Below are 26710 nucleotides of genomic sequence, written 5' to 3'. Positions count from 1 at the left end.
TCAGGGTTGCGATGTGCAGCCGGGCAGCCCCCGGGCCGGTCACGCACCGGCGGTACCGGGGCAGGGCGGGTGCGGCGGGCCCTGGCAACAGCGACGGGCTACCCCGGCCTGTGCGGGGGCTCCGGACCGCGGTACGGCCGAAGCCCCGGCGTGCGGCCGAGGCCGGGCGGGCCGAGCAACCCCGGACGGCTCCGGTGCAGCGCCCCACCCGCGCGGCCGTGTCGGGGCCGCCCTGCCGGGCTCAGCCGGGCCGCCGCGCGGGAGGCGAGTTCTGGGGGGAACCTCCCGACAGAAGGCGATGCTCCCCCGTTGTACAACGTCTCTAAGGACACCTACTCACTTTCCCTTTCAGATTTTACCTACAAATGTATCAAACGTTTAACCCCGGGAGCAGAGCGGAGCGCGGACCCCCTGCCACCGCAGCCGCGTTATTACTGAGCGCCAGAGGCGTGCGCAGGCTTCATACAGCCACAGACCGAACCAGTTTACATTAATTAATACTTCCCTTTCTTTCCTCCAGGGTCTCTACTTAATGGAGGATTTTCCAGAAAGACCTCAGCCTGGGACCAGTGATGTGCCTGCCCTGGCCTCAGGTTTAGCTCTGGCGTAGCAGAGGGGTCGAAAGCGGGGAGCCCTCTCCTTCAGCAAGGTACGTGCCTGATGACCTGCTGCAGGAGTAACTGGATCTCTGCGCGCAGCTCCTCTTAGAGTCCCGTACGTATCGACAGTCCCGGAACCCCAGATTTAAATACTAGCAGTGCCAAAGGCAATCAAGCAAATATGTTAGCTTGCTGTCCGCAAACTTTCCCTCTGCAAAAATATTTCGGTTGCGATTGTTCCCAATGACATTGAAAAAAATCTGATAATTTATGATTTATAGACATGCAAAATAATGTAATCTTTTGAAATAGAATTTTAGGGTTTTTAAGCAGGGTTTTTTTTTTCCTTTCTCATCCTGTATAATGCTGAAACTTAAGGGGAAATGGGAACCTCTCCATTACTATGTAATTCTTGTCAATAACATGTATCATAGTCCATTAAAAAGTCCAGCAGAATACCCTATTGATTTCACACAGTTACCCAATACACAGAAATTTAATGAAGTTGGTAGTGAGGCAGGACAAGCCCCATGTTTTTTGCCACTGTACCAGATGCCTTCAGTATGGGATTGTGTCGTCTCTAGCTCCATCACAAGATGATATATTTCAATAGCATCTGAGGAGCAGTTGTTCTTACAGGCAATAGATAACCCTAAAACAGCAGCATCCAAGAAAAGCAGAGCAGAAATCACTAGCTACTGTTTCCAATTAGGAGAAAAAAAAAACAAACCCACAAACAAAAACAAACACCAGGAAGAGCTACATTTTACAGAGCCAAAATTATGTGCTATTTCATAGTCTATTTTTTTAATATTATACTCCAGATAAAAACAAACTTAATTTAGAAATCTGCATTAAAAGATGGAAGAGTCACTGTTGAGATGTAAGGAGGTGCTTGGGCCAGTGCCCAAAACATTGGATATAATTTTCCACCACATTTGTCTAAACAAATGCATGTAAACTTTAAACAAGTTTGGCAAGAGCCATAGTGGGGTTTTTTTTACTGCTATGTGAAGGGGGAAAAGTCTCTTGTGCGTTGTGTATGCCTTGTAATGGGCAAAATCATTGTGGTAAAATGTGTTTATATATTTTAAGACAATCATGAATCAAGACAATTCTTTGAAGACAATTTACAGCCATAATCTCCTGCCTGTTTCTTAAATTGCCTAGTCTACATAGCTGCCTAAATGGGTAAGTGCCAAAGTAAACAGTCAGTATTAGGTGATGCCAAATGAAATCATCACCCATTTTAGTGCCCCTTACCAAAGCATGCTCCTTGCTGGCAGCCTTCAGTACGTAAACAAACTGATAAATCATCTTGCTAGTTCAGAGGGTGACAATAAAATTAAATTCCTTCTCAATGCTACAGTTTAGTCATTTGAGACAGGAAATCACTTTTTGTTGGGAAGCAGTACTGGGTAAACCTCAACCAGTTTCCAGAACGATGAAAGGCTCGGGTTGTAGCAGTAATGATGTGATTATGATGTACAGGAAGCAGAACAGGACAAGTTCCAGCAAAAACTCCATAGAACACAACAGTGAATATTATTCTTGATGTAGATCTTTAATAGGTGGTTCAAAAAATTGTACCAAGATTAATTCTATAAATACATTAAGCTCTTAGAGCCGTTTCTGTAGAATTCTATTCAATACGGTAGGATTTTTCTACAGAAGCACTTGTCTGTGCCCTGCATCAACTACCCTGAGCCCAGTTCTACAGAAGTATCTGCATGAATAAGGACGTACAGGAGGAGATACAGAGAAGTAGACAGGGAAGTATGAAAACACACACTGTTGTTTTCCTCTCCCACTTCCAGTCAGCTGCAGTATCTCACTACCGGTGAAAGCTGGCAGAGGGATCAGTGACAAGTTGCCACGAGATAAGGCAGGCACAGACTGCTCAGTAGCACTTGGAGAAGTATCTCCTGTGGAGGATCTGCGCCAAAGCTGATTTTGATTCCTCTTTGTCAAGGCAGAGGCTAAACTTTGGAGCAGCGTCAAGTCTATTTTTACGATACTAAGAGATCCCTGGGAATTTATGAGACTCTCTCTTTGGATTTAATTTATCCCTTCAGGAAGTGTGGGGTTTAGATCAGTCATTTTAAGCCAGCTGACCTCAGTCACCTTCAGTGACAGGTAGACTTAAGCTTAAAGTGAAAGGATCCCCCAGGGTCACTGGTTTCTGCTAAAGGCTGCATGTGTGCTATCGGAATGCTCAAACAATAAGAGAAATGTGATGTAAACTGGGGGCACTTGCTTGGAGCAGTGCTGCAGACACAAACGCTAAACTAATGTAACAACCACTGACGTTTAATTCCAGAACTACTAATTCTTCCCAAATGGTACAGATTTAAATGGAATTAAATTCAACAATGAATCCCACTTTATAGATGATAATACAAAAGACTAATAGCAATTACCTGGCGAATAACAGTGGAGCTGAGCAGTACTTGAGGCATTTGCAAGTTGCTCAGAGCAGACTTCAAAGACTGCCTGAAAAGGTGCTGCCTTTGGTACAGCTCACTGTAATCCACCTGTAAATCTTCACAACTTTCATGGCTGTTTTATATGCCAAAAGTTCAATTTCAAGCTGAAATGCTAGCCCCAAGTATTCAGGGTGGGTTCATTAAATTCCCAAAAGCACAGTCAAGGATAAAAAAGCCACTTGTAGAGCTCTCGGACTGTTCATCAATCCACCTGCGGCTTCCTTGCATGTCTGATGGGCAAGGAAGTGTTCCAGTATTTTCAGTGTCTTTGCAAGGCTGTTTGGAAGGAAGCAAAAATATTAGGTGTGTTTGGAGATATTGTGGAAGGCAGTGCATTTCTGGAGTGAGTTTTCTTACTAGTTTATGATTTTACAACTCAAAGCTCAACATTGCAATTTAAGAATTTGTAGTTATTAGAAGATGATGGATTCTTTTCTATCTAGGCTGACTGAATGCCCTATTTGAACACTATCCAGATATTTCATCTAAAGTAAATATCACATGGAATCAGCTATCTGAAAAAAATTAAAATGATGGAATATTTTCTTGGCTGTTAGACATCAGAGAAATCTAGAAGGGGATGGTGCCAAAGTATCTGCCATATGTATGCTTCCTCTCTTCTTATTTTCCTGAATGAAACGTGGTTACCCCAAAGGGTATTTGCAAATAAGGAGGAGAGATCAGCTAGACTTGGCTTTCCTAGATGTGGTCTATCTCTTAGCAAGTGTTTTACAGTTTCTATTACAAATTTAAGTTTTTCTCATTAACAATCATCACTTTACATTTTCAACACAGAAAAATTAAGGATATTGAGGTAAGTTTCAAGCTACCATTTTAGAGTTTTAGGCAAGCGCTCTCACTGGCTCATTGGGGTTTCACCACAGGCACCCAGGATTCTGTTTGATCAATCCCTTAAGAAGTAAATAAATAATAAAAGTGCATTTACATATATAATTACAAAAATTTAATTTAGAAAAATTATAAAGAGTAAATACTTAATTCCAACCTTTAAACAAATAGGACAAAACATTGCATTTCAGCAAAACTTAGTAACAGCTGTAAAGAAATATTTCTTTAAAAAGATTTCTGATTTCTTTAGGTAAGTTCTAGAATCATAGACAATTTAGGCTGAAAGGAACCTCTGGAGGTCATGTAGTCCAACCCCCTTCTCCCTTCTCAAAGCAGGTCTCATTTCATCACGTTGCTCATGGCTGTGGCCAGTCAAGTTGAACCCTGCAAAAACAGAGATTCTGCAACCTCTGCTGAATGCTGATTCCTGCCATGTGTTGGTAGCAATCTGCATGCAAAATTATTCTGTTTTTCTATATATAATTTGAAATGTTCCACTTCCTCATGTTCACTCACTAAACTTTCTGGATTGCATATATACTGTTCAGGAATCACATATCAGAACTTTGCATCTGGTGGTAACTGACAGGTGCCAAGAGGTACCTCCTCCATTCAGTACATACATTTAGTATGAGCCTACAGTGGTAATAATTAGTTAAATAGCTCAGAGTGAAAAAGTTAGCACAGTAAGTAAAATCTTTTGGTGACTCTGTGATTTACAACTGGTTGGTTTCCTTGTTTACAAAGCTAGTTGTTTTTTTTCCCAAGCTTTTTTAAAGCTGTACTTCATTGTCTCTAAATGATTTTCTAGACATTTCATTTAACCCACAGCATTTTGGTTCCTTATCCAAAGTTTTAATGGTCTTTCATTTATGCTTCATATGAAAACGTTGACAAAAGCCTTAGCCAGCATCAGAACCTATGTGCTCAGCCCTGTGCGAATGCATCAGAATTTCTGCAACACTGGCAATTAACCTCTTCTTGTACTTCCCAAATTGCTTTTCCCTTCCTTACGGGTCAATTAGCTCTTTCTGCCTTACCCTGTCTCATTTGTGGTGATTTCTGGGTGGGCAGGAGTAAGATCTCATTCCTTGTTTTCTCTTTACCTTGGAACACAATCCTTGTTTCATACCTAGTGTCATTTTTCTGGCCAAGACTCTGAATTAGCAATGCTGTAATCAAGTTTCCAGATTTAATTCTCTATTAGGCTTATTGAGGGGTTGATAAAAATCTGTGAACTGTCATTGTCACCGGTATTTTAAAACAGTCCCTTAAAAAGCACGCAGTGATCTAAGTCATATTTTTGGACAGACTGGAAACTCTCGCATCACTGCTAGAAGCACTGGTAGCCCTTCCCAGCGTGCAAATCCCGTGTGAGTTCCCAGCCCCTGTGCAGACCTCATCTGACCTCTGCAGAACAGGGGACTGGAGGTTCTGCCTCGTCCCTGCTGACCTGTCCTATCTCCCTTCAGCTTCAGTCCCTCTTCTGTGCAAATCTCAGGTCAGAAGTGCCAGGAAAGCAGCTGCGTTTAACTTTTGTGGCAAAGTGCTACTTCAAGAAACACATCTCAGTTGATCCCTGCTGCTTTGGTCACAGTTACTTGCAGAAAAGGTTTCGATCTGGACTAGTGCTGGGACCCTCTTCTTCCACCTTCTTGGGAGACCAGTGCTGTGCTAGGTCAGTTCCCCCCCCAAAAAAAAATGAACATGGGGCATTTTGTTTAAACTGCGAGGCTGATAGTGCTGAACCCATCTATTTGTATAAACTACCTGTGATCTTCTTGCCATCTCTAATATAAATCTACTATGGTATTGTGAAATTTTATTTATTTTGAACTTGCAATATTTACCAATGCAAACCATACAGAAAGGGTCCTTTCTAACTTCCATACCGTTTTTCTACTGAGTTATTTGTTGGAAAGATATGTTCATGTATAATTAAATGTGGCTTGCTTAAACCTTTGCAGTTGGTAGCTTAATATATATTTTGTTGTATTTTGAGTACAAAGGCTATATTATGCTTTTGTTGGCATCCTTGCTGGTTAGCATGCCAACTGCATAATTTCGTTCTCTGCTATATGTCAGGATTCGAGTGCCGAGGGCTCAACAGGTGGTGCTGGGATAAAGTTCTGGCAAATCAAATAGGTAATGCAGTTATTTCTTTTGTCAAATTATAATTGAAAACAGAGACAAGTAAAATGAAACTCACATTTTCCTGGTGCAAAACAGAGTATAGAATTACATTCAAATCAGTTTCCATGACAAATACACATTACTACTGGAGCTTGGTCTGTAAATAAACATACAACACCTTAGTTTTGATGTGGAATGATTTGTTCCCTGTAAATTTAAACCTTAAGCATCAGTGTTTAAACAATAACAGAAGGCTAGGGTCCTTCATGAATCTTTCGTCTTTCTTGTACACATTTTGCAGAAAATGTGCCAAAAGCTTTGGGAAAACTTTGAAAAGATTTAAATCTAAAAAGTCAGAGAATTTGAGACAATCTGTGATACATAACTCAAATGTTTTACATCAAGAGTTTCCTGCCATATTGTTTTCTAATCATTTCTGTAGCCATGCTCCCAGCAGAAAATGATAAATACACTGGAAATTTCAGTGAATGTGCTGAATGAGGTGCTGCTTATTTTATGCTTGACTTGGATAATGTTTATTAATCCTAAAATCATAAAAATGGGATAAAGCCCTCTACAACAAAAATGCAACAAATCATATATGTATAGCTTGGTTTTCCAAAATTGCATATAAAAGACCTATGCACTTGCAAGCCTATCCACTTCACTATCGTAGCTGATTTCTTCACACAGAGATGTTTTTATTTTCCTCTGAGGACCTATCTAAATATAATACGTATAATCTTATCTACAGCTCCTACAATCATTGTGGTTTTATTTGGTTTTCTGTTCCTCCTCATTCAAAGATGTTTCTCCTAAACTATAATTTTCTCAACTCCAGGTTCTGTTTGATCAGATCAGAACCCATCATCCACTGAAGCAGCTTCCCACAGTGGCCTCCAGTTCCTGAGGCTGGTCACAAACATTTTTATGTCCCTTTCAAGCTCTTATTTAACGGAGGGCTTTACCTTTGTATGGGACTAGATGGCACATCCTCTTTCCTCAATAACTCATTCCATGAGTGATCAGGAGCAAAGCAGCATGAGCAAAAGCGGTCGTATTCAATCCATACCTTGCATTATCTTTACTTTTTATACAACATAGTTACTATTGTTTAGTCCTAGAAGAACATACGTGCCTCCGTCCCACAGCAGCAGGCTGGGTTTGTTGATGCTGGCTGCCAGGGCTGCAGGCGGGTGATGGGACCTGAGGCACACCCAACCCAGTAAGACGTGAGAAACTACTGGGCATGGCACAAGAAATTGTGGCATCTGATAGATCACAGGGTGAGAAGCTGACAAATTTGCAGGTGGTTCTGTGGGGAATTCACAGGTGGTTAAGGAGGAGTTACGTGAGAGACAGCCAAATTTCACAGAAAGCTGGGGGTGAAAACTGGAAGTGTTTTGGGGAGTATGATAGTGCAAAGCCAGCAGTACTGGCTAACCATATCAGCTTAGCCACACAAGGCTGAGGTGACCTTGAAATGGTATCAAAAATACCAAAATCCAAATTCAACATCTACAGGAGTTGAAAATGGAACAGAGGTTGACTGGACTCATGGAGAGCTACTAAATCCATGAACCACTAAGCTGTCGGCATTTGGCTAGTCCTCAGTTTAATTTCTTCACGCGTTTCAGTATGAAGCCACCTGGGAACAAGACATCAGCTGAGAACAAGGATCCCCGTTCACCATAACCGCCCTCACAATCCCGTGCTTGGACTGACTGTTCCCCCAGCAGAGTTGCACCCAGTTGCCTCAGGAGTTACTCTGGCAGCTTCACTGCAAGGGACTGACTCAGAAGGTACAAAGTATATTACAACCAAAGTATTCTTAAATTCTTTGCTTCTTTAGAAATCCTTTCGCTGCACTACTGCATTTTTAGATTGACCCAGGACATGCCATGAGGACCAATCCCTGATCTATATGATTTGTCGTTAATGTTCAGTGCATGAGAGAAACTGTTCTGTTTTCTTCATTTTTTTTTTCTTTTAAAGAACCACATTGAATATTTATCTTAAACCTCAGGTAGCTGTTTAGAAAAGAAACAGCTGAGAAGCAGATAATGCACCCCTTTCATGGACAAAAGATTTATGGCTTGCCTGGCAGGACTTCGTACTTACAGAGCTCACAGCTGACATAGCAAACACAAGTAGCACGTAGTCCAGTGTTTATCCAGGGGAATCATGACTGCTGCTCCCACACTTTTTTTGTGTGCAATTAGATCAGCCACGTTGAAATTGGCAAAGATTTAAAACCATGATAAAATTCCTATTAAAAAGGGGGGAGAGAGACTCAGAGGAGTTCGAGTCAATGGGTACCATGCAAAAATAGGTAGGGTATGCATGAACATATCTGCTGACCTTCCGTAGGAGCCATCTGCCTAGCTGCAAGGCACCCTTGCCCCACGGGAATGGCTGAAGAGTTCAGCCACAGCACCGACCACCCTTCCCCCACAGCTGTCAAAACTATTGTAGCTTGGCTGTAGCATATGTGCCATAAACTCCATGCTGTGCCAAAAAGAGAAGGAAAATAGTATGAAACATAGGTATGTCTTTGCCATGGACTACATGTGGCTTGGTGTCACTGACTGCTGAGAGAGAAGGCTTATCTGCATTTTATCACAACTTTTTAGTCGATGTTTAAAACAAAAAGCTTTCCCCCCCCCCCCCCTTTTTTTTTTTAAGTAGGGAGCAAGAAAAGTAGATTAGAATAGTAGAATTCTACATTTCCCAGTAGATCCTTAACTTTCTCCAAGGATAATATGACAGTTTCCACCAGCTTTGCCACAGCTCAAATGAAGGGTAAGGAATAAAATGTCTTTAAGCTATAGTGCTGATACTCAGAAGGGCCCTCAGGGGAGGCCAGAAGTAGAGGCAAGGGTTTCAGTACACCTTCATTTCATGAAGTGAGCAGGTAAACCTGTGAGTTTTCTCTTCCCCTGCCCCTCATCATCTGCCAGTCCAGACAACTGCACCCACAGAAGGGCCACTGATGGCCCCATAAACTGCCTATTCGAAAGCACAGGCAGAATTTACCTCAGAGGAAATAAATTAACCATACGTCCGCTTAAAATACCTCCTCCCATCTAATACAAATAACACTAATTTCTTTTGAAGTATTACTTTTATCCTGGGACTGAAAAAAAACAATGGAATATGGAGGAAATTCATTTTCTGGTATGCATCACACTGCTGGAAAGCCTAGAGGTTAATGCACACAACTAGATGGCCACGGACCTGGGTCCCATTTCTTCTTCAGACAATATTCTGCTTTGCATCAGGCAAATCACAATGCTGCTTCTTAATTTCATCCATAAAATGAGAATGAACCTGCACGACTGTCACTTCAGTGAGGATGGTGGAGCTAATCTGACTTGGTTGTGAAATGAGAATGCTCACATAGAAACAGGCTTCTGAAATTCAAAGTTTTATTACTCCATGCTGTTCCATTACATAAAAATGCCAGATTCTTCTGTGGTGCTTAGGAACAGAGTAACAGAGAATTTTCTGGTTTTGGTGGTGGTGGTGGTTTTTTTGTACATTGCTACAAATTTCAATAGAATCTACCCTCTGCCTTTTTATGTACAGCATTTGATTAACTGAGAATTAGAAACATAGTATCTGTTTTATATTTATCTCTTAGAAATAGCCTATACTAGGTTTGATTCTTTGAGGGGAAAAAAAGTGGTTTTCCTGTGTATTTTTTTGCCATCATTTTCTGTGAGGGTGCATAAAGAAACATGGGTATATTGAGGCAGAGAAATGGGGGGGGGGGGGGGGGGGCACGGGAGAGAGCAGGCAGGTAAGCACGTGTATGCTTCCGTGAAAAGGTGTTTGTACATGAATGTGCATAGAGATATATATATTGTTCCTGAACCTGGAACCAGACTTCCAATTATTCTTGAGTTTACCTGCAAAATAGGAATTGTTTAGACTGAAAATAACATCTCTCTGTGTTCTTAAAAAACGTGGGGGTGGGGGGAACAAATCCTCCAGGACAGGAGTAAGACAGATACCATTTCTGCTCTCTACCAGTCCCCTTACAGACCAGACACATATCCTTAGAGTTATATTTTGATCTCAGTTTGCCGTACCAGGTTTTAGCTATTCAAATCCCTTTTTCCATCAGGTTAAGTTAAGCCGCTCAGGCTTTGTGTGTGGGTGTTGCCCTACTTTCGTCGCTCTGTCTCTGTGCGCCCTCACTTCGGGTTGCCTGCTCTGGGCTGCGGGGTAAGCAAACCCGTGCAGGGCTCTGGCTGGCGTGTGCCCGCAGGTGAGAGCATCACCTGCTGCGCCTCTCCGCTTGTGCCACCTTTCAGGCTTTATTTTCCCCGTCAGATGAGGAGAGCTGCACTGGCAGGAGCACAGACCTGGCCGGGAGTGCTGAGGCCGGCCAGCCCAGGCAGGCAGCACCCGTGGCCAGGGCTGGGAGAGCTCCCAGCACATCTGCCCCAGCTAGCCAGGTCCAGAGCTAGGCAGGGGAAGAGGCTGGGAATCAAAGCCCGGGCTTAGACCTGTCCGTGCATGTTCCCAGACTCTCTTCTGCCATCCCACCCCTCTGCTTACAGCTTCCCGTAACCCTCTTGCGGTTCTTGTATAAATGCACGTGGCATGATGCTTTTTGAATACCTCTTCACTTGTCCCTCAGACCCATCCTCTCTATTTTCCTTTCTATAATTTCATCTTTATTTATTTTTACTACAAATGATTTCAGGGCAGGGGACTTGATCCACGCAGAGTCCTGTCATTGTGAGACCTAAAATGGCAACGTCTACCCTGCCGTGTCTGGTTTCCAGTGGCAGTCACTCCGGTAGGCATTGCCTCGTGTCACATGCCTAAATTTCATAACAGTGCAGAAGGGCTTGATACCTTACTGAAATCTGTTTCAGCCTTTTTCTCTTATGATTTTATTATGATTAATGGATGAGACTAAATCATTTGCAGTGCATTTATTATCAGAAACAATATTGAAAGTAATTTGACCCCCACAGTACTTTCTTTTTTTAATAATATTATACAGTGGCAAAAAAAGGCTATGAAATCCTGTGTAGAGATCTTTATCTTAGTTGAACTGGTTGAAATATAGACAATGGAAATTCTCTAGGTTGACATTGGTATAATAGGAAGCAGCATATGACCTGCTCTTCTGAGCAATGTGCTGTCACCACACACCACATCACCATACACACCTAACATATAAAAAGTTTATTCGTCAGCCTGCTCCTGTGTGCTGTTTATTTATGGCTACTTTATCATCTGAATAAAGCCATGTTTTTCATTATTAGAAACATAACAGTCTTGCAAAATCTGAAGCTGTGTAGGTGAATGTGAATGCTTTTATTACAAAGTCATTTTGCTGTAAGCACTGGAGAAATCGGGTAATGCCAAACTGTTACTCAACTAGCAGGTCGAGTGTGGTATGAAAGTACCAAGCTCAGAAGATCTCGCCTAGCACCCTGCCTTTCACCAAAGGATTAAATTACTCTGTTTCTCACAGGACTTGAAAAGTTGGAAACTCAAGCTAATATTTTTGTCTGCATCTTCTTCAGCTGAGAGCTGTGCCTCCTCGAGCCCACATGCACAGCACCTTACAGTGGTCTAACCCTGAAAATGTTGTTTCACAGCTGCCACAGAAGGCAGTGTTGTATGCTACAGTAGTCCATTTACTACTATGAGCAGCTGTTCCATGTAGGTCTGGAGTGACGGTGTGACAGCTTACCTGAGGGGCGAGAGCATTGACTGAGATACCTGGATGCCAGAACCCCTCAGCAGTCAGATACGTTCAGCAGAGCTAAGCCGCCAACTTTCTGTGTGTAAGGAAAAGAAACTGGTAAAGTGCTGATATTGTCATTCTCAAATTCAACTCCTCTCAGAAAGACAAAGTCAAAACCATCAAGCTTTTGCAGCAATTTATTTTAAAATGGCAAGGTTAAGTAAATAAAGGAGCAGCTAGCTAGTCCTCATGGAGTCTGCTTAAAGGCACAAATAAAGGTTCAGTATAAATGTATATCGTTAAAATAGCCTTTTCAAATTTCAAAAGTACTTCTCATGTCAGAAGGGCAGAGAATTTGGTTATCAGGAGTAAAAAGCCATCTTTCAGAAACTGACATGCCTAATGGAGAAAAACAGATGAGAGAGTAGACTTGGAGAAGGTAACTTAAACAACGATCGTTTGAAGAGTGACTTGCTGAACTTACATACACAACAAAACCGTGTTCAGTTACTCTAGAAGGTACCAGCGAACTGGTGGTGCCAACATATGACAGAGGTGCAAAAGGAGCATTTCTGGAAAAGAAGGCCCTTGCAGGAAACCTAAATATGTTACTTACATCAGTATTCAGTAAAGGAGTACAGGGAGCTTCCCATATGAAACCGAAAGTGTCTCCAGGAATGCTTCGGTTTGAAGTGTCAAAAAAGTACAACACTTGGAGCAGAGGGTATTCACTCAAAATTTCCAGATGGACTCAGATATGAAATTTCCAGTAATGTCTCTGTGTAATCAGTTATTTGCAGTGACCTTAGTACCGCAGGCAGGGAAAAGGAAGGTGAAAATCTGTGAGAAAGGCTCTAGAGGTGACCCTGAAAACTAGGAACTAGTATACCTGACTGCCGCAGAGAACAAACTGGTAGAAGTTGTGAAAAGAATCAAAATTAGTCAACGTGGGGAAAAATAAGTCCCCCAGAGAGGGGTCCACCTGACTTTTGTAGAAGACAGTCATGACTCCCAGACCTACTAGGGCTCTGTGGAGGGGTCGGCATGTTGTGCTTTATGAGGAAGCCCCAGGAGCCCAGTTAAACATGCCCCCTCTGAGACACGACTGCGTACTGTCTGCCTAACCGAGTGAACTAGCTGTGCTGGAGTCATAAAAACCTACTGCAGTTATAACTAATATTACAGGGCTTTGGTTTGCTTCTTGGATGGAACAGAATTCTTTGTACTTCTGACTTTTTTTGAAAGCTGCAATCCAAATCTCATATGCATCAATTAGACTGTGCAAATGTACTGCTGGAGCTGCCTATGGAATACAACTTCATGATAAATTGCATGCATGCTGTAGAGAGACATAACAGAATGTTATTGCTATTGTTCATCCTTTGGTATTTGGTCTGCAGAGTCTGAGCTTGTTAATCAGCAGTTCATCCTGCTTTTACTTGGGTGCGTTCAATGCCAAGAGTGAATTTCCTCTATACGCTTTTCCACTGTAAGCTTTGCCAAAGCTCTTTTGTTCAGTATGTCAGTCAGCTGTGCTCTTGCTTTAATTGTGCCAGTAACTCATGTCTGGAGATCATTCATTCCGGTCTGGTGCAACTAGCATTGCGTCAGTCTGGGGCTGGTGGAGACACTGCACTTTGTGTAGACCCAGCTCAGGTCTGGGGACAACAAGCATGATTCTGGACCCTTCTTCAGGTGCCCTGAAGAAGGGGATTTTGAAGGTGCACTGAGAAGGTAAAAATGCTATTTTTGTATTGTGTATACAGAACAAGGAGTACAACAGCTCATGTAGTCCACATGCTCCTTTGGGGAAAGATTTGATATCACTGTCTGTGAGATTTGTTCAAAGGCACTTGGTTTGTGGTTATTACCAAGAAAATTAGTAAATTGACTGTTAGGAAAATTATTTTGAGTAATATTTATTACAAAGCACAACTACAGCAGTACTAATGCTAGTTCTAACACTAGCATTTTTCCTTTCTCTATATGTCTGTGGCGGTTAGATTATGATTGCGTGTAACTTTGCAAAACCAGTTGTACATCACAGGATGATTCTTTTAAAGAAAAAGTCAGCTGAAAAAGATCAGATGTTTCTTGCCAGGGAGAATTTATCACTTATTTGACAAAAAAAAAAGTGATTCATACATTGATGTCTACAACTTTGAATCTCCAATAATCAGGGGAGATGTTAGGTGCATCCTCCTCAGTGAGCTAAGTCAGAAATCTACATGTTTACAGATGAGCCATTAAAAAGAAAACAGATTGACTCTGTTCATTTACTCCCTTTCTTGCCCAGAAAACAGAAGCAGCATGAAAGAAAACTCAGTGAAGACAAGATTCCTAGAACTTAAGAAAAAAAATTCACATCAGAGAATTATAGAATAGTTTGGGTTGGAAGGTACCTTAAAGGTCCTCTAGCGCAACCCCTCTGCCATGAGCAGGGACATCTTCAACCAGGTCAGGGTGCTCAGAGCCCCGTCTGACCTGACCTTGACGGAACCAGATCTCCAGGTCTGTGTTTGAAACATTGCTCACCCTTCCATGTCTGCCCAGCTCAATACGAAGTCCTGCAAATGAAAAGACTACTCAGTAGAGATCCACAGTAAAAATATATGCAGGCTGAGGTTCTTCATCTCCTAAAGGATTTTGATGTCCTGTCCCAATAAAAGTTTAAAGTAAGACAAGGTTATTTTCATTAGCTCTTGAAATTTTGGATGAAAACATGTTTCTTTGGGATACTTCTTTTTTCTTTTCCCTTTTTTTTCCCTTTTTTTTTTTTTTTTTTTGTCTTCCACAAAGCTACTTTTGAAATAGTCTTCTGTTAGCATACATGCTGTTCCAACTTACATCCTTGATAAAAACTACAATAACTAAGGGGCAAATCTTACAAAGTAAAGTAGCTCATGAGTAAATGGAATTTAATGGGGTCAATTATCCCCACATGCTTGCGTGCAGGTTTCATTAATATTAATAGGTCATAGGCATGCGTATTGAGCTGAAGAATAGGCTATTGCTGGCCTCTACGCTTTATTTTGTGCATGTGCTGATTTAGAATCATTCAAGAGAATGTGATAATTTTCAAATGTCCAGCATATTAGTGGCTGAAAAAACCACATTTGTCCATTGCACCTGCAAGATACAGAAAGGTTGAAAAAAATAGATTAAACATGACTGAAACAGCGCAGATTCTGTTTGTGCTTTTTCCATAATTTAGAATCACATTACATGCATGTCTTTCCATAAATATTTAATGAAATGGAAATGAATATGTAGCAGGCTGGGTTCTTCCCTCTAAGGGTTAAGTTCCATTTCTGTAAATTAGTTTGTGCCCTATTTCTGTTCCTGTGTCTCTGTGCATCTAGACATTTTCTTGGCATCTCTAACTCTTCTGAGGTTTCAGGAGATCTTCGGAGATTTGCTAGTAATTGACCTGTTTGGATTGCACATGACTGGCATTTGCTAAAGGATAATACAGTCCTGCATTTTGTTGTTAAGTGCTGGTTGTGTTATTAACTTGTGGCCAAACCCAAACAAAGGCTCAGGAGACATCATTTTCCCTTAGACAACTTCATTTGGTTCTTACCGTAATCTCCATTATAAATGAAGCACTTTGGTCTCAGCTGAAGAGAGTCACGTATTCTTTAACTTGTCAGCTGTGTTTGTCCAGTAATGAATACACCTACTTCGCTTCATGTTTTAAAGATATTACTGTACACTAAGGGTAAACAATCAACATCACACCAAAGTCAGATGATTTAACCTTCTGCCACTTCTCTAACCGCTAAAGAGTTCCTGCCACTGCTACCTGAGTATGGGAACGCGTGCAAATGTTTTCTGAGAAAACAGGATCATCAAATGAAGGAAGCCTGATGTTTTCTCCTTAGAAAGAAGGAATAGTTGGTGAGCTTAGGTCTGCCTTATCCCAAAGGAGCCTGAACAAGCTCCATTTGGTTTAGGTTTGCAATGTAACAGAAACAAACCTTGCCCCCAGTTACAACAGCATAATTCTGGAGGAACCTTCAGGTTTAGTTTGGCTGTGATGGAAACTGGTTCAGCCTCAGTGTAGTGTCCAATCTCAGTGAAGTTCCTCATGTTTGGAACCATCTTTAATAGCCAAGAATATTAAAAATGAAATTAAAGCCTACAAACAATGAATTAACTCTAGCCAGATAAGCACATGCAATCTACTTTGTGTAACACAAGAATTAAATACTGCTGATCTTTGCAAGTAGCAATGACAACTCAAATACAATGCCTTGGGGCCTGCAGTAACCTGGAGGCTAATTAACTGCAGAGAGGGCTTTTTATATCACACTTTGTATTAAATAAACTCAGCACAGATCCATAGAGACCAATAAGCATTTCTAGGCAGTCTTGTAAATTTTACCCCTAAAGTGATCAAACTACATAGGATTCTGGCTTGTGAGGTGTCTGATTAACATATTGTCCCCCAATATAATGCAGGTGCTTAAGACAAAAATAAGAAAAAATAAGAGATAGAGAGAGACAAAGTTTCCTGTCAGTACAATTCTCATGATTTTGTATCTTTCCTTGGACATAGCACTAATACAAATATATTTTACCTCAGAGTTTTGTAATACTGCTCTAAAATACATCATCATTTTAAAACCAGAAGCCAATGCGATCAAGAGAGTAAAAAAGCAAAAGAAAGCAGGCACAGCACTCTAGATCTTCATTTCAAGGCTCACCCAAGTACCCCATCGTCTCACAATGTCCCAGTGAAACCTGAAGATGCACACCAGCAGTATGCAAGCAAAATGCTGCAAGGCCAAGTGCTAAGCACAGCTGGGATATCAGCAAGGAATCTCGGGGCAGGGGTAATAAAATCCTGCTTTGTTCGTAAAAGGTCTGATCGCAGTCAGCAACTGGGGTGCATACAGGTCTGTGGCCAACAAACACAGCAGTCACCCAAAAAAGTCTGTGCCTTGGCTGATAAGGATGGTAAAATGACATGTAGTAAAGTCTCTGTAATCCTCCCAGCACAATAACACACAATACAGAACATGTTCCAACAGGTTTCTTTTTCATCAAATAACATGCTGGGAACAAGCAATACTTTAGGTATTAAGCATATCTTTTTAATGCAAAACAAGTATGTATAGTATAGTTCTTAAAACAGCAGCATTCTGGTGTGACGATTCAGCTGGCGGGGCATTCAGCCCTCCAGGACGAGCCTCATCGGTTCTTGGCTCCTCGCTTGGTAACTCCTGCAGTACCGCAGGCACCTGACCCTGCGTCCTCCCCAGCAGGAATCTGAGGTCTCTGTAACTAAACTGGATACAAAAGTGTCATTCTTCACTTGCAAGATGATGTGCCTTCTCTTCACGTATACCAAACAGTCATATTTAACTAAGTTTGCATTTATATCTGTTATACAAAACAAAGTTATTTAAGAAATTGTTAAAAGATCCTTTACCTGGACTCCTGCTGGCCACTGTTATGAGTGACCAACTTGTTTTTCTTGGACAGCACCTTCCCCATGGCCTGGCTGTGACAACACAGCAACCAGAAAATGGCAGTGCTTATCCCAGAGGTGGATGAGAAAGGGCAAACGCAAGTGCAAGCCCTGCAGCTCCGCAGCAGAAGCTTTTCTGTGCACTGGTGGAGAACAGAGAAGAGTATCTCTAATAACATCGCCCTGTTTTTTGAGAGCTAAAAAATTTGGAAAGTAAGGGATGATGGTGTCAAACAAACCATTGAAAAATGCCCACCTAGAAAGAGTAAATAATCTCTGTTCTGGTCACAAAGAAACATTTCACTTACCTTTGTAGATGTCTTTCTCTGGTTCTCATTCTCTCCACACACCCAAGAAGATCAGAAGTAGAAACAAGGCAGAAAGTATGTCTAATTCTTAGCTGAAAAAGAAGACATCACTAATGTTTATTATTTCCAAACTAGCAGATAGAACCAGTGAGCTAAGTTTAAAGTTACTGCAGTGAACTATGCCTTCTTTCTGAACACTTTCAATACAGTTGTAATACATTGGACGTAACAAGGAGGGGAAGAAAATGGAATCTGGCTTGAATCTTGTTAGACCCTTCAGGTTGAAGAAGCAGCTTCCCAGAACTTTTCTCCATTCAAAAAGTAAAAACCCTTAAAAGGAAATCTGTCTTCCTCAAAAAGAGATACCAGATATGTCAACAGTGATGTCTGGAGAGACCTGAAGTATCAATAGCAGCTCCTCAGGCACACCTGCATAGCCTTTGCAAAATAGAGCAGGACAAGGGAAAAAGGAACACCACCAATGTTGCTTTACCCCAAATTTCTCAGATAGCCCAAACTCAAAAGAAAAGGAGTAGACACTGATGGATTTCACAAAATTATAATAAATAAAAAATAAGCCTCCTATAGAATCTTTCACACAGGCATTGTCACCCTTTTTTGGAAAACCAAGTTAGCCACCACTCTGAGTCAATTCTCATTTAGGGTCTTCAACAAGTAATAACTGCCAAAATTTATGCAGGGAAACCTTATATCTCCACAAGTTATGACCCCACTTGACAATCTGCATCAGGATAGCTTTATCCACAAATTAACACACAAGCTGTTTATCATCAGATAGCCTCAGCTGTTCCCAAATGGAGCCAAGCTGGTTTCACCCTTCATTCTCATAGGATTTCTTGGATATTATGGCTAAGACAAAGCTGTCATGTTTTGATTTCCATACACTCAGAACAGAATAGCAAAGTAGCAAAGATTTGTTGGTGGACAAAGCTTTGCCCCTAATATGCAGCCATCCTTTTTAAACTTTAAAAAAAATAATTTTAAATTTTTTTTTTTAAAAAAAAAGAAGATGCTTAGGAGTTTCTCAGTCTCAGAGTCAAGATAAATCCACTACTCCCTGGAATTCCTGTGTTACGCACTGTTTGCACTGTTGCAAAGAGTGCACTGTTGCACTGTTTGTCTTGAGAGTGTGGTCATCATGAAGTCTTCTCATGACACCATCCTACATGTCACCACTGGTCAGGTTTCAGCTGAGTTCACTGGACAAAAAATAACAGATAAAGCCATGATTCCAAAGTATTATTTGAAGAGCTAAATCTCATGAATAAATCAATGGTTCTAAAAAAAATTAAAAAATAAAAAAGGAGTTTCTCCTGTGGTCGAGAACCTTCATTAATGAGATCCAGACAGATTTACATTTTCATAAAGTACAAAATTTTGGGGGGTTGCCATTTAAATCACCAACTACTGTATAAATTACATTTGTAAGACCCATTGGCTCCAACTAAAGGGTATTTAAGAGTCTGTCTGACTCTGTGAGTTATGAAAGAAGCAGGGAAGAGGAAGTGGAAAAAAGGACAAGCTATAGAATATCCACTAGTAAGATGATTAATATTTACTACAAACCTGAGTTCCCATTACTTTGGCTTCTTTCATGGACATTTAAAGATAATTGTAGCAAAAGGTCAGGAAGAAAAGCTAAAAGAGACACAAATCCTGTAAAAGGAGGTCATATTTACAAATGCTCAATATTCCTTCAGGTTTATTGTAAATGATTTATGAGGTGCTTTTCAATATTAAAGTTTCTCATGAGTTCATTGGAGAGATGGTCAAGATTAGTAATGAACTAATTGTCATAGAAAAAAATTTATTGCTAGCAGTCTCCAAAATTCTAGCAGTTTGGCTTCTGTGGGTAAAAATGAGGTAATGCAGCAAAGTCCTGACTATGAGGAAATATATACAGGTTTTTAGATCACAGACAAATAAGATTAATGTTATATCCCATGCTATGCTGAAAGGGATATCTTGCATGGTTAAAAAAATAATTTAACAACCATCTAATTTCCTTGTTTTTTCCGATGTTTTACATTTTTTCACATATGTGTTTCCTGTTCCAATAATATAACATTTCCCTGTCACATAGTTTGCATTTTCCTCAGCTTCAGTAATGAAAATAAATTAGTTAAATTCACTTTTGTTAAAGCCAATTTCTCATTCAAATTTTTATTCAGCAGTAGATTATATTAACGCTGAACTCAGAGCTAGAAGTGAGGACATTGAGGACAAAATCAAATAGACTTTTTTTCTTCTAATGGATGGAAATATTTCTACTGCTTTTTTGTTCTTCAGAATTTTGGTAAATTTTGTCCTTGAATTGATCTTGACAAATTGGTTTAAAGTGGACTTGTAGAAAAATGGGAGATCTTTCAGGTTAATGTTTCATTTTGATACATTTTCTCCCAGTTCTGCTGGTCTGGACAAATAAACATTGATCTTTTAATCACCATCTAAGGCAGTTAATAACGAACTCAGAAGGAACGTAGAGGGATCTGTGTAAAGCAAGAACCTTCCCTCCCTGGCTGCCATGCCTTCCCTCGGCCTTTGTAGAAATTTCACAACAAATTTCAGCCCAAAATCTAATCCCAAAGCAAATATCAAAAGGTTTAACTAATCACTTAGGTTTGATTTGTATATGTGTTCTTTTAAGCTAGTTGTTTTTCATCTGATCACAAACACCTGTGCCTTCTTCATGTTTTGAACATCAGGAATTCAGCAGAAATTAAACTGTATGTACAATTTGAATTTTTTATATTTTTCGTCCATTTTTTAAAACTCAAAAGGTTTAAATAGGCTTATGAAAGCTTCAGGGCTCCAGTTTTCTTCTGTGATTCACTCGATTTAGACAGCGGAGAGCACCAAGTCAAGAGATTCAAATAGGAAATACTACTGGGTAATCTGTTATAAATTAGACTTCCCAGTGACATATTGGAGGATGATATATTGTAGACTGGGGCAAGTACGAGGGACTTCAGCACAAGGCAAAAATTAATCACTACAAATGCATTCTGTGGAGGTGCATACTTATGTGAAGAGAACCTCCAAAAACTTTCCATGTTAGTTTGAAATTGTCTGTAAATGCCAAGAAACTCCAGCCAATCTACAGTTACTAATTTGCACCCTATTTATTGCTGTTAAAAAGAAAAGAAGGAAAGAAGACGGGGCCTTACAGTCTTCTCTGGTGGCCCACAGCACTGTAGGAAACATTTTTAGAGACATGTAAGATGTCTTTCATTCATAATTATTTCCATTTTAACAGAGCAAGTTACTTTTCAAAAGAAAAAATTATGTTGGTAACCTCCTCCTAGAGCTTTTGTGTTTTGTCTTTAATGTGAAACAGTTGTGCTGCGACATAACCCAAGCTGTGCCCGGGTTAAGACTTGCTCACAAACACCCTTTTCTGCCTGTTTCATGCATGTTTTCGGAGTATTTCTGTCTAATCTCACCATTCGCTGTAATCAGGACTGCCGGTTTTGGTTACTTAGGGGAGAATTTCATCCCCAGAGCCCCACACTGATGTCACACCCCGGCTTCGTGCCATTAACTCAGCTTCCAGCACCAACGACAGACACAAGAAGCACACGATTGCTGCATCCCACGGACTGGCCAGGAGAATCCAAAAGGTCTGTTAAAATCTATTAACTTATGGCAAATTCAGAAAATCTGAATCTCTCTCACACTCGTGAAACCTAACTACTTCCCCACAACTGTAGCAACCTCTTTAGCATTTGGAGAAAATTAAACTAAATACATCTTGCCAAAGTCAAATACTCAAAGGACAACTTTTATTTTAATTACTGTAGACATAGAAAAAGAAGTTCTTTAAGAAAGTCTGTCAACCAAGAGCTATATATAACTCTTGAGGAATTCCTTAGTGATTTTCCTGGTTAAACAGCTTTCCTTAAAAATACATTTGTTTGCTGCACAGGGTGAAATTATTGTTGAATCAAATACTTATTTCTCAGAAGTCTGATCTGGCTTGTAATGCCAACACAGCAGATAGTCAAAACACATTCGTTGCACGAGTTAGGTTTGTTGTATTGATCTTAAAAAAATGACCAGGCATTACAGAGCCAACGTTCGTACCTATTGAGAAAAGGGGCCAGGATGAAGTGTTAACTGTTGGAGCTCTTTCTCTCATTGATTTCAGTAAGCAGTTTTCCAGATCCAAAGCCTTTCTGTTAAGTTCAGTGCTCTTTCAGTCAGAGCTGTGATATCCGTTGAAGCCAAAGAACAGCAAAGCTTGTCTGATCTTTTTTGAGACTCCGGTTTCAGTTAAATAACCCACTGGATCACTCTTTGAATTAGCGCTGCAGAATATGTACCAGCAGAGAGTGTACTACTAAGCTGCAAGCTATCTGAGAGCTACTCCAGAACAAGGAAAGCAACAGACCATGCGAGCTGCATGTGGTCCTAATTATGTGCTATTATGAAGGAAAACATCTTTGTAACATTTTGTTTCTTTCCAGACTTGGATGAATTTATTTCTTTCTTAGCTTTACATTCCCCATATTTATTTCTGAATTTCTATATTAAAATGCAAAAGCTTTAGCTATTTTAATGCTTTATTTTGTAAAGAGTTCCCAGTATATATTTATACTAGTGACATTACTTTTATTCAATAGAACAACGCTAATCTGCGCTGTTGTGAGAGTTGGCAAAGGACCTGTGAAGAGATATTCATAGGGATGAGTTCAGAGATGATGGGTAACTTAAACTGAGGAAAAGGAGCCACACAGAGTCTGTGTTAAGGTAAAGCATAAAGAGAAGGAGCAGAAGAGGAAAAGCAATTAAGTGAATGGTATGTAACACCTAATCTAAAGCACATTTATCTCTCCTTCAGCACACACAAAACTTTTACTAGTTTCTTTTTACAGTTACTGAATACCCACATTATCTGAAGTTGGAATTTACTGTGCTGGGCATTAAACTCTAACTAAAACCTTAAAAATAGACTTCATAATAAAAATATGTATTAATCTGTAACCTACACCAGCTCCCACATTCCCACTTAATTCATCCTATTGTCTCCCAGAAACAATATCATGAATGTATGTCAGCCACAGAAATATATTTGATACACTTATACTAGAATAAGTGTTTGACTATCTTCTATTTCTTACTATTTTATCTCTATTCTAAATACATGTGTACGTTTGCTCAGCAACTCAGCTTCTGAAACACAAAAAATTAGATTTTCTAATTTCTACAGCTGTGAAAAGATTTCTGGAATACAGAAAATCTCCATAGCTCCCTCATTCAATCACTTCCTTAATGAAAACAGCTCAGGATTAAAGAAATCCAGGGAAAGAAAAAAGATTAACCTAGAAAAGGCAAACAGGCAAGTCAAGCTGAATAAATCTGAGCTTCATTATCACTTTCCACTTCAACAGAGGAGTCCTACAAGGACCGGGCCACAGTGCCATAGCTCTCACATGCATGGCAAGGGTTGGCAAGGTCCCCTACACGCATAAGAGTTTATGTGACATTCATCAGGGCCACAGTGCGATTGTTCGGAGGAGGAGGAATAGGCAGTCCCTGGCACAGAGCTGCATTTTCTCTCTGGTTGTTCAAGCAGTTAACGCAGGGAGCGCAGGAGTCAGACAGATGCCATGGTACTGTAATGGAAATAAATGACTTTGCAGACCCAATGAAGGGAGGTGGGAGCGAAAAAGCATCCTCACCCCCCGCCCCAGTGGCTGTGTAAATCTGTCCCTGCCAGGTGAGCCCCAGGAGGTGTTCAGTGCCCGCCACCTCCCCAGGAGTCAGTGAGAGTTCAGGTGCTTACTGTGTCATCAGGCTTGACCTTCAGATGCGACACTGCCAGGACGTTTGTTTTCCCACAGCAGTGATTGCTTCAGTCAATTATTATTGCCCATCCTAGAGTGCAAACACATAAGGACTTGATTTACAGTGCAAAATATACATCCTGAATTTACTTTCTCTTTTGTTTTTAAGACTGTCGTAGCATCTCCAGCTTAAAGAGATGACAGCAAATTACTCCATAGGTAAATATATCTATGTATAGGGAAGGATAAATACCAGTCATTCAGGTCATCCTGAGATGAACGTTCAGTATAGCTGTGTTGTGCTGGACACGACGATATATTTGAAGGTTTTTGCCTTTTGTTTTAAAAGCAGCCGTTTTTTTCTGCTTCCCCCTGAAGAAAAAATCATTAGCAAATTTGTTGATTTGGCAATCTAACCATTAAATCCAGTTTAACACAGATTTAAGATTGTAAATTCAGTTCTTTAAGCAATGTTTAGGTATTACCAATATACTGAAAGATAGATGAGACAGCCTCATGGTAATACAGCTTTTAACCTTTCCTCTCCTCTACCATGACGGGGGAGAATTACAGTAAATGATGGTTACCTTGTCTGCAGTATGGACAATTGATTTGACCTCACTGCATCTGATGCTCTAATGGACTTTGTGGCTGAATCCCCGGAGATATAAAATATGTCCAAGTGAATTGGGGCAGGTTAAAGAACGAACCCGCTTTTCATGGCTGGCTCAAGCTATAATAGATCTCCTGGTTGTTCTGAGAAGAAGATTAAAAATGATCAATATCCAAATCATTAAAAAAAAAAAAAAGTGGTGGCTTCTGTAAATCTACCTTAGCTTTTTTTTTATTCCTGCTGAATGCTGGGGGGGGGAGTCTATGTTGACAACATGAGTTTCTGTAACAAATGTTTGCTTCTGTTTACTCTCTTGTAACATGTTCCCTTTTATATTAAGAATCAGACGCTCGGATGGCATGAATCAGCATTGCTTTCCTGAAGTCACGCTTGTTTACACCATGAGGAATCCGGCCTTAGGTTTATTTAATACAGATAAACTAACAATACTATAACATTTCCTGGAGCAGAAAATAAAATCAAGGACAGATTTCAGAGAATTATGGTAACTGATAACTAAACGTCCTTACTGCTACCAAACAGTGCCGAAGACAAAAATAAAGGTCTAATTTAGTGAAGGAAAAACAAAAAGATTTTCCTTGGCTGCTCTGAGCCCTTCATTTGGCAAAGTGTAAGTCAACGTCTTGTTTATCCTTGCCTACCCTCTCACGAATACATCTGTGTTCTTTTCCCACCAGCCTCGTGTATGTGAACTTGTAACATCCCACGACTCGGAGACCTTCCTCTCTACACACAGCAGTAAGGGCCAGGCAACTTCAGTGGGATTATGTACATACATTTACTTACCTGCCTGAAAAACCCACACCTGGAGAGACAGCTGTGCAACTGTTCTGTAGGTGGCACACATACATTAGATGAGTGTTTATTAAACTGGAAATCTAGGGGAGCCCAAATCTTTAACCTGCAAAGTCTGACATTGTTTGGAGCTGATGTTTCCATTTGTTTAATGACAGAAATAAAAGCTAATCCCAAAGTCTGTATTTGAAGATGCACGTGTGTTTTCCTAGTTTTGAGAAGTGTCAGCACATAGGCATCGGGCTGACCTGGCTCGACTGCATTAGATTAACTAGGTGAATATGAAGAATCTTCTATTATTAAGAAATAGGTTCTCAAGAGTCAAGACATTTCCAGACAACATTATGGTTTGCATCTGCATAAATGGCATGTAAATAAATCAAGGAAATGTCCAACAAATTGGAAAAGTTCAAATTCTTTTTATCCAGTGTTTGTTGGATGATACTTACCTTTTGTCTTTCACACATCATTTGTTTAAAAATACGAATGTGTAGCAACAGCCTCTGAAAGGAGCGTTTGCTTGCCTGATGTCCCGTTCCTATATGTAGAAAAGTAAAGGCATTTTACAAGCTCTTTGCTCAAGTCTCTGGAATTGCCTATAGGCTGTGGCGAGGGTTGAGCTGAATGCCTAGCATCCATGGGTGGAAGAGCGAACAACTGCTGACCCGCCGAGCCAGCTATTCTTGTATCTGGAAACATTGCCAGGTGCTGCAAGCACCAAGCCATCTGAAAGGCCAAAGCCGAGCACATTATTGGACTAGATGACACCTTATTCTTATTCTGCAACAATCCTAACAACTTCGAGTCCCTCACTGGCCCTTCATGAACACAGATGTCATTTTGATGGGGGGACAGCCAAAATGACAAGAAGGTGACCTGCCAGTGAACTCCGGAGCAGGTGAGGCTTGTCAGCTTCTAATTTGAAACTGGTGTCAGTCCTGAGGAATGGCTGGTATAATCACATTTGTAACTGATACCCTATAAACCCCGCAAACATTCACAGTGCGCCTGTTATGAGTAATATGAAATTAACAATTCATGTTTATGACATGAGACACCAACTGAAATCAAGTAGGTTTCGGTAACTGGATCAGCTCTGTCTGTCGTCCAGAGCAGAACATCAAACTGCCTCGGTCGAAGCCGAACGGCTGTGTGCTTATGTTACAATATGCATTGTATTTATTTTGAGGGCAAACTTTTGTAACTAGGTGTAAAGTGAGGACCTAACAGCTAACTGCTAGCTGAAATTATTCCTTTTAAGATTTCTCTAGCTCGAGCCCAGCCCTTAAGACATTTGTGATTTTTTTTAAGCTGGAGTTTGGAGCCTAACGAATCACATACGTACTGCATCTCAAATTTTATGAATAACTGAAGGGAAGGCTCTGGGTAAATCAGGCACATAAATTACCAGCTGCATGAATACTGTCATTAAGACATGCAGACAAGTGCAAGGGGTGGGGACAGGGCAGGATGCCCGAAGGAGGTGGAGTCACAGGGAAAAGAAGACATTTGCTCACTGAGTAATTTATCCTTAATCTGCCTTCACTGTAGCTGAGCGAGAACGAACACCATGAGCTAGCCCCTTGGGCTCCCTCACTTCTCTAGCATCAGGGCATTTTGTGCCACAAACGAGGCCAGTTCCTCCTGATTCTGTGTTGCTTTATCTGTATTTTTTGACTGAGAAAAGTCAAAATTGCAGTATGTGAAGCTAAGAGTTGAACTAACATCCGGTTCAAATACAAACTTAGGCTAAGCTGCATTTCTGATCTGAAGACAGCAAAAATCTCACAATCTCTTCCACATACATTCAGCCCAATTTGGCGGAAATCCTGGCCGTTCAGTTCCTTTCCTGATGAAAGTGCTGCCAAGTGTGGTATATATAAGAGGAAAGTTCTCTTCCACAAACTTGC

General features: G+C 40.6%; 1 long non-coding RNA gene across 2 annotated transcripts; it reads left to right on the top strand.

Annotated features, from left to right (window-relative positions):
• Positions 1-24794, top strand: LOC121095669. Of its 2 annotated transcripts, XR_005830180.1 has the most exons (5): positions 1-649; positions 7705-7869; positions 21087-21205; positions 23541-23590; positions 24683-24794. It is a non-coding gene; the product is annotated as an uncharacterized LOC121095669 (long non-coding RNA). The 2 variants fall into 2 exon arrangements; XR_005830179.1 differs by lacking the exon at positions 23541-23590 and having other exon boundaries at positions 24683-24770.
• Positions 24795-26710: the final 1916 nt, after the last annotated feature.

This window comes from Falco naumanni, chromosome 11 (assembly GCF_017639655.2).
Source record: "Falco naumanni isolate bFalNau1 chromosome 11, bFalNau1.pat, whole genome shotgun sequence".
Classification (NCBI taxonomy): Eukaryota; Metazoa; Chordata; class Aves; order Falconiformes; family Falconidae; genus Falco; species Falco naumanni.
Note: the sequence above shows the minus strand (reverse complement) of the source record. Positions and strands in the feature narration are given on the sequence as shown.